The 9,620-nt window shown below is 39.3% G+C and overlaps 1 pseudogene; it reads right to left on the reverse strand.

Annotated features, from left to right (window-relative positions):
* LOC107672234 (splicing factor 3B subunit 3-like) overlaps window positions 1–9,620 on the reverse strand; it is a 32,642-nt pseudogene that overhangs the window by 13,759 nt on the left and 9,263 nt on the right.

The raw sequence follows: 9,620 nt of genomic DNA on the forward strand, positions 1-9,620 counted from the left end.
GCAGCGCTGAGTCTAGGAGAACTCACCGGTATCACACACACTCCGGACGCGTCGCGTTCAACTCGAGCAGCGGTCTAAAACAGTTTATTTAATCACCAAACGGACACAAGTTTACTTCAAGAATTAACAATTTGGCATAGATGAGTTTGCAAACGGAAAGAGAAAGCGCGACCTATATTATAGCTCTATAAATGAAGCACACAGACTTTATTAGAGCCACAGAAAGACAAACGTTTTGCTGAAAATGCACAATACACAATTCATTATGTACATTAACAACGATTCGGGACCAATATAATGTAATTTAATGGAAAACTATGTGAATGGCGCTCTGTGGCGCGGCAGGATTTTCTGTCGGCTGCATTTAAATCCGCGTCTGAAGTTTCCCGCTCTGTTCAGCGTGCAGTATCACGTGTCTAAAAAAATAGCACGTGCTGTCAGTGATTTCAACCACTAGAGGCCGCTCTCGCACTGTGTAATGACAGCAGAACCTTCTCAGCCGCTCCAGCAATGGACGCAACCCGGAAAACTATCGGCATGGATTTTTGCCGATAACCGATAGTTCCAGCAATCAACTATCGGTGCAAAACCGATACATCGGTCGACCTCTAGTTACAATGATATAAAATTAGTGTCATTAATTTTTTTTTTTGTATGTACACACTGATGTTAAAATTACATTTTCTGATTTGTAACACTGCTGGTCACTTTCAGAAGTTGTAGTGATTCTTTCTTTTCCAAGAAAGAATGTGAAACAAATTGGTTATATCATTTTCATTTTTAAATATTTTAAAATATAATTGAAATTGATTTTACACACTTTAAGCAATATCGTATCGCATATCGCATTTTTCTTCAATATCGCACAGCCCTAGTTCATATTATGGACTGAATACACAATGTGTGCATTTACCTCAGTGTGTTGGTGGAAATGGCAACAATACCCTCAGGACACTGTTCAGAAGCTAATCCTGATGCATACTGTAAGGTTTCATATGACAATGGAGTCTGGTCTGGTCTGGACTGGTATGAGTAACTCGACATGGCCAGAACCTGCACAGTTAAAGGTCATGTAATGAGGTCAGCAAATTGGCAAGCTGTGCGACATTGCAAAAGACATAAAATGTAAAGGTGACTCACAGCGTCTGGGGCCTGCATCCGGACTCTGAAAAGCTTGACGGGACGAGAGCCGAGATACCGAGTTCGAGTATCAGACAGGTCTCTAGTCACTGGATCCAAAACAGTACGCAGTAACACTCCATTCTACAAACAAAGAGGTGATAACAGTAAGAAGCAAGCAATGGACTGTCCAGAAAAGTCATGTCATCAAGTAACAGGACAGTTACACTCAAGCTAAAAGTTTGACCTCGTAACTTGAAGTGATCTTGCAGCTTTTGCTTGCTAACTGTAAAGGGTGCCACATAGGGCTGCACGATTAATCGCATGCGATATTTAATGCGCATCTTGTCAGTAAAGACGGTTCTGTAATCAGCGGTAAATCTCCATTACCTGCGTGCTTTCACGTTGAGCAGCATTAACTACACATAGCCGTTGTTCACTGACGAGTTGCGCAAAACCACGTCCATATTCGCGCGATTTTTTGCGCAGCTCATCAGTGAACAATGGCTCTGTGTAGTTAATGCTGCTCAATGTGAAAGCCCGCAGGTGATGGAGATTTACCGCTGATTACAGAACCGTCTTTACTGACAAGATGCGCATTAAATATCGCATGCGATTAATCGTGCAGCCCTAGTGCCACATTTACCTTTTTAGGTTGCAGAAGTGAGCTCACTAGTGTGCTTTCTTTATACACATTTTTGCCTATCCAGCTATTACCCTAATGCTGTAGACTTGGAGGGCCCAAGAGCTGAAGGTTCCATTAACTGTCTCCTCACCCATTAAAGTTGTGATGCACTGTGTGTAAGCTATTGTGCAGCAATTGCCCCATTGTAAAAACAAAAATGCACTGCATGATCAAACATTTAGGTGAGATAATTATATATTTTTGAAAAATGTCTAAAAAATCCCCCCCACCCTTCAAATTAAAAAATCCCCCCCCACAAGAGTGATCTAAGAGGGGAATTACACCCATTTTCAAAAATTAAATTTAGGCCCTGAATGAATGTCTGTAAAAATCCTGATTGAAGCATCACTATAAATAATTCTACATAATAAAAAGGCGGCTTCAAAAAGATCTGTATCAGTGATCATATCGGCAGATACTGCTTCCTGTGATCGACAATTGGTGATCGCCTCCCAAAATCCTGATCGGAGCACAATAGGATGCACGCCTTTCTATGTTATCACCCGAAGCAAGCACAAGAGTTTCTTACCTGCAGGCCAATGTTGAGGTACAGGAAGCCAATGGTGCCTTTTTCTCCTAGCTGATCCTGTTTTTCCACTCTGCCCAATCTCCAATCTCCACAATACAAAGAGACTCTGGCTGGGCGGGAAGAGCCTGCATGCTCAACGGCTGCAGACAGTCCTGTGCGACAAAGCGATTACACATTTCACACCAAGGACTGTTACAGTAAAGTGTTCAGTGGGCACAGTGACTAGAATCCTTGTTTTAATGCAGGTTTTTAAATCAGCTGACCAATGAAAGAAGAGCATCTTACGGATGGATCTAGGGAGATTATGCGGACGGTGTTGTCCACCAACCCAACAGCCAGGAAACGGGAACGTGGTTCACCAGGGGGCACATTTGCCAAACTCATGCACACCACATCCGCAGACATCTCCTTCCTCTCAGTGTATTCATTCAGCTGCCCGGACTGTTAAGAAAAAGCGAAAACTTAATGGAAAGACAAACATTCAAACAAAAGATGAAAATTCATGTGACAACACAAGATAAAAAGTATGTCCGCCAACATACTGGGTCCATCTCAAAGTAGACCAGTTCTCCTCCAGTCAAAGCAATGACCACCTACCTCTGATTGACAGCACATCGGACAATTGTCTTCTTCCCCGGAGTCTTCCGTTCATTCACTCTCTTATCTGCACGGATGTGACGGATCCCATCTGGGTAGATCTGTAGAGAACCAGCAAATGAAACAAAACCCATTTGAATGAGATAAATGGAACAGTAAGCATAATTGTTTAATCTACGTGTTGGGAATAAACTAATTCATTTAAAGGGATAGTTCACCCAAAAATTAAAATTAATTTCAAGTTTTGAAATACGTGGGTAACAATCTGGTCACCCACATTCTTCAAAATATCTTTTTGTGTTCAGTAGAAGAAAGAAACTCAGGTTTGAAATAACCTGTAAAAGACAGTTTTCAGTTTTGGGTGAACTATCCCTTTAACAAGGGAAGAGAAAAGGTTCAATGGGAGATTGTGCATGCATGTAGGTCAGAGAGATGTCGCTCACTTGTACAAGTGCATCTTCCCCAAGCAACGAGCAGGACAGGGTGGGTGTTGTGCCCAAGAAACCAGAGTGTGTCACTTCTTCCACAGTCTCTCCGATAGAAAGCACCAGCATGGCGCTAACGAAAGACACGATGATGTACGCATCAAACTCATCTGTGAAAAGGAAACCCACAATTCTCTGGTTGGAAACTTTTGCCAAATGTGGGCAAATTTGAAACCATAAAAGGAAACAAAAACTTAAAGATGACAAAATAGGTGAAATTCAATAAAATGTTTAATCACTTGTTCAATGAATGTTATGTGTGCGCCCTTCAAAACGTCAAATTTGTTCTCTTGCGAGTTGAGAACATTAAAAGGAGTTCACCAAAAAAATGAAAATTCTGTCAGCATTTACTCAACCCTCATGTCATTCCAAGCCATAAGACATTTGTTCATGGGTGAGTAAATGACATTCTTCATTATGCATTTTTACGCATTTAACTATCCCTTTAAAATCTCTTCTGTAATGGTATATAAAAAAAACCTGCAGTGAATGAACAAGCTCCTATTGAGAATGAAACCATAATTCACTGTTTGGTTACCTCTCACAAGACTGCACAGTCAAAATGAAACTGATTCCCTCAAACACTACAGTACACAGACCACAATATAAACCCTTGCTAAGCTCAGGCTGCATGCACAGGACAAAAAAAAATCTCATTGCAAATCACATGATTTAAGAGAAATATCCGGCAGACAGTGACATTTTCTGAAAGCCCAACCTACACTGTGCATGCCCAGCAAATGTCCTTGTATGCTGTTGATCTAGTAGAATATGACTTGGTGAAAAGCTCTTACAAGCGAGAGTATCGTGCAAAACTGAATTTATGCATAAAGTGGAGAATCTAGAATGTACTTGTCTATGCATGCGAGCACTTCAATCTTTTACAAAAAGCACCAAGAAATCAGCTAGTGTGGTCCTGCATGACTCTTGAGAAGCCAATATATGGCATGATTGCATATCTTGATGCAGTTAGTCAAAACCATAAAAGGTTTAAACGCATTCCTATGTTTCTTTCCTGTGAAGAAAATGACTTTGCAATAGTGACTTGTCTAAATACTTTTTTTCTCTCCTAAGAAATGCTTGCTGAATAACTTCAAACATGTCTACATAGTTCATATGCATGCACACACACTATATGAATGGGTCTTTTACCTTCTACATGTCTCCTGACAGTCCACACAGCATTGGTGTTACCGGGCAGTTCAGAAACAGCCATTTCTGAAACCTGAAATGACCAGAGGTGTAAAATATTGGAGTAAATGTAATTAGTTACTGTACTTGAGTATCTTTTTGGATACTTTGTAGTTGTACTGAGTATCAAAGATATTAGCAACTTTTACTCTTTACTTCACTACATTATTGAATGAGTATCTGTACTCTTTACTCCATTACATTTGAAATGAGTGTTGCAGTTACACATTACATTTTGCATGGACCTAGCTTTTTCTGCAGCAGTTTATTTCTGCTACAAAAGACGTGATACTGCCTATTACAGGTCATTGAAAGTACTGCATCTTGTGCGTTTTGCCTTTACTCATCCAAACTTTTCAACAAGGCTACTTTATGTGACTTGGCAAGTATTTGTGAATCAGAGGTGTTTTATATATGAGATGAGGACATGACTGCAGCCGGCAATGAGGCCCAAACCAGCACATCCACTGCAAGAAGGCTTCGGCTTTTTAATTTTACTTAACATTATTTTATTTATCCATTATACTGAAAAGAACTTTTTCTTTTTTTTTCAAGATATTGTTTTTTTTGTTTTTGTTTGTTTGTTTTGTAATTTTTAGGTGTTTATTAATTTTGGTTTTAGAAAATAAACGTGATTGCTCTCCTTACAAATCAACTCTTTCTTGTTTTTGTTTCATGCTCTCTTTGTTAGCCCCGTGTGTATATATAGCCCTGGTTTTTCTTTAGTTCCTTGTGATTTGTTAAATGTAATGGTTGTCTGTTTGCCAGTCATTCTGTTTTTTGTTCCCTTTGGTTTTTGGCTTATTGTTTGTTCTAGTTTTTCCATTAAATACCTGCACATAGATCCTTGCCTCTGCCTGTTTTCCCAGCTTCTGCACAAAGTTACAATTTTTCACTTGCATGTCTCTTTGACTAGTGCAGTAAAATACTTAAGTACTGTTAAAATCAGATACTCTAAGACTTTTAATCAAGTTGTTTTGGAATTGGTGACTTGTAACGTGTAGTGGAGTAATTTTCACTGTAAGGTATCTGTACTTTTACTCAAGTATGGTTTTTAGGTACTCTTTACACCTCTGGAAATCACATGCATTCTTTAACACATCAAAATATAAATAGTCTCTGGAAAAACCTAGAATCTAAACCATAAAACCGCATACGTTGCGAAAGACTTGCTGTTAATGCAGTGGGTGTCAAATTTCCATTTTGCAAGCATGCTGTGAAAGCTGCCCTGGAAATGTCACTCCTAGCAACACAAACCTCCAGTCCGTGTCTCAAAACTCTCAGTGTAGATCTGGGTCCTCTGCCACATACAGCTGCGGGGTGTCTTCATTAGCCAAATCAGCAATCTGCAGTACAGTTCTGTCTGTGGGTTCACCACTCCTTAAAGAGGCATTTTGGATTCATTTTCTTCATTACATAAGAGAACTGATGGTACAAAGAGGAGAAAAAAAAAAGTCTTAAGTGTTTATACACTCGACTACCCATACTGATGTCTGACTAAACACTCAGCAATTTGGTAACTACAAAACAAGCTGTTCAATACTGCACTGTCATCCAAGCAGTGACTCATTCCCAAGCATCTGCTCTCATGCCAACTTGTAATCCCACTTCCCGTCAGTAAATCCCAGCTTGAGAGTGAACAAACTTTTGAATTTATTTAACTTCACTGCAATACACACATTTACACACCTGGCAGGACATGATGGGAGAAAGATTTTCTTGCTCGTCAACCAGCACAAGGTTCTTAAGAGGTCGAGGTTGGAAAAAGAATGTGTCTCCCTCCTCCAGAGGCATGGCAGAGGAAAACTCAGGTTCGTCATCATCATCACCCAAGTGGGCAATCTGACACAGGTAGCTGACAAACAAAAATGTTTTAGATTCACACTTCCAAAGCTGTTCAACACAATGTGTTCTACAGTGCAGATTAATGAAAAGCTTCAGGTTAAAAAGAACATGAGAGAAGTATGGTTACATTGACACTGTGTAGGTTTCAGGTAACTGAAACTACCGCTCCCACATTCCTCCCTCTTATTATCAGCTTCTGTAATCTAGTTATTGCACTGAAACTTGGGAAATGCCACCGAATCAGAGGTATTCGGTTATTTTTAGTTGAATGAAAGAATGTACAACATAGAACAGGCACTTACTGGTTTCCAAACTCTGAAGAAACAAATAAGAAGCCAGTCTTCAAAACACACATGGCTGTAGCCACTGGGATGGTATCAAAATACTTCATCCTGATCTCTGTCACCTAAAATATGAATACATATTTAATCCAGACAGATAGCATATCAATTTCCAGCATTTTCCTCTCATGTGTGTATTCTGATACCAGCTCTCTCTAGTTCACTAGAAGCACCCAATGTTATATTACAGCATTCACTTTTTTTCCTTGTGAGTTTCATTAATAAAACCACTATGCTATGCTGCATTCCATTCAAAGTCAGTTATTGTAGTGTATTTATGCAGGCGTGCAATTTTCAGCAGAGGTTAGCATTTCACACACCTTTCTCTGCAAACATCTGCTTAACAGGTAGGTATAAGGTAGAAAAAAATTTCAATGCATTTTATTTGCATAAAAGTCAATATTTAGCATCAACTGTGTTCGGGTAAGGTCATACACCCACATTTCTTCAAAGCCTAGGTTGAAAGTTTCCAAGTTGCAAGCACAACTTCAAGGAGTTTTTAATTGCACATTTTCAAGTAGGAAATTCAGACTTTCTGTGCTGAATTGAATACAACAGTATCTTAATGTAATTATACTTTGCTTCATCACCTCTGTACGTCCATGAAAAACATACAAATGATAAAGTTAGGTCTCTAGTTGTGTGCTCACCATCTCCTCATCAGTTTCCAGAGTAACCTTAAAAATGTCTCCCTGTTCTGTCTGGGCTAGAAAGAAAAACATGGATTTGGTCTTGTGGGTGGCAGAGCAGACAAAGATCATGCCTCGCTCAGGATCATCCAGGTCATTCTGAAAGAGAAAAGCGCTGTGGTCACATCTGTGTTAAATTTTTTCTGTAAACACAATGACTGAGAACTAAACAACCATATGAGGTCAAAAACGATTATTATGATCAGAGGTCTTTATGTGTCTCCAGTTAAATAGTCAGAGAAGAGACATGAAAAGCTCATCATTTCAATACTAATAGCTGTTTAGACATTTCAAGGTGTTTACTGTGCTCAAACAGAGGAACGCAAAGGGGAAGACCACACAAACTCACCCTTCTTTGTGGGATCGGGCAACGGATGTCCGGCTGGTCCTCAAAGTTTTTGTAGGCGAGGTTTTGTAGTTCTCAGAGCAAATGAGCACACCACTGGGACCATCCGAACCACCAGGAACTACGACAGGGTAAAAGGTCAGATTAACACAAACTCAAAAACATTTAGCTACATTCTTCTCCTTTAAAAGCAAAACTGAATCCATGAAGATCAGATATCAAAACAATCTCTTCACCAAACAGTCAGAGAAGAGACATGAAGATATTCATCATTTCTGACACAATGCTTACGCAACAGAAAAAAATACTCGTAATCTACAATACTGTTCAATAGTTTGGGGTCTGTAAAATGTTTACTATTTTTGAAAGAACTATGTTTATGCTCACCAAGGCTGCATTTAATTGATAAAAATAAAAAAAAAGTAATATTGTGAAATATTAATACAACTTCAAATAATGTTTTCTATTTCAAAAATTCTCGTTTTCTATTTTCTTTTTCAAAATTTTATTTGTTCCTGTGATGACAAAGCTGAATTTATAGCAGCCATTACTTCAGTCTTCAGGGTCACAGGATTCATTAAAAAAATCATTCTAATATGAAAATTTTGTGCTCAATGTTGAAAAGAGTTGTGCTCTTTAATATTTTTTTGTGGAAACAGTGATACACTTTTTTTCCAGGACACTTGAGATGAATAAAAAGTTTAAAAGAACAGCATTTATTTGAAATAGAAATCTTTTGTAACATTATAAATGTCTGTTGTCACTATCATCCAATTTAATAACACATCTTCGCTAAATAAAAGTAATTTCTTCCAAAAAAAAAAAAAAATCTAACTGACCCCAAACTTAAGTAAATTTAGATTCACTTTTTTTTTACTTATTATCTTGAAAGCAATTAGGTTGAAATAAGTGTTAGATAACAAATATGGTCTGCTAAAGGTATTGCAACACAGACTAGCTTGTGAATCCCTATCTAGCATTTTGAAATCTGACACCCTGACATTTGAAAAAGGTCAGAACCGATGAGGAAGTTGCCGTGTTCCTCCAGTGCTTCGCTGTACTTGCGCACCACGTGGTTGAGGCCCAGGTCCAACTCATAGAAGGTCAGAGTCTGCTGTGTGTTTGCTGCAGCCTCTCCAGTGGGATCGTTATCTGCCTCCTGCAAAACCATTTATAACTATGGGTTACAGACATGTGTCACCTGACTGCATAGGCGGAGGGTGAATCAAGTCCAGGGTAAGGCTAAAAGCAGCCAAATGTATTAAAGGGGTCATATGATGCTGCTAAAAAGAACATTATTTTGTGTATTTGGTGTAATGAAATGTGTTTATGCGGTTTAAGGTTCAAAAAACACATTATTTTCCACATACTGTACATTATTGTTTCTCCTCTATGCCCCGCCTTTCTGAAACGCATCGATTTTTACAAAGCTCATCGGTCTGAAAAAGCGAGGTGAGCTCTGATTGGCCAGCTATCCAGTGCGTTGTGATTGGCCGAATTCCATATTGTGATGCCTGCGGCAACCACATGTGACGACCCCGGGCTGGACTCCGCTTCGTCCACGGTGAAAGACGATCCGGTGATCGACAGCGCGATGTTGAAGTATTTCTTCAGCGACCAGCACGGATCAGCTCCAGGCATGATGAAGCGATATCGTCCACTTTTGGAAGGACAAACAAAGTAGTTTCGCTTTCACAACGAAGCACACAGTGCCTTCACGACATGGGCGGGAATAACAATACTACAGCGAGAATAAAAGTTACGCCTTCTTTCTTTGCGTGAACATTTGGGCG

This window comes from Sinocyclocheilus anshuiensis, unplaced genomic scaffold, assembly GCF_001515605.1.
Source record: "Sinocyclocheilus anshuiensis isolate Anshui unplaced genomic scaffold, SAMN03320099.WGS_v1.1 scaffold997, whole genome shotgun sequence".
NCBI classification, from domain to species: Eukaryota; Metazoa; Chordata; class Actinopteri; order Cypriniformes; family Cyprinidae; genus Sinocyclocheilus; species Sinocyclocheilus anshuiensis.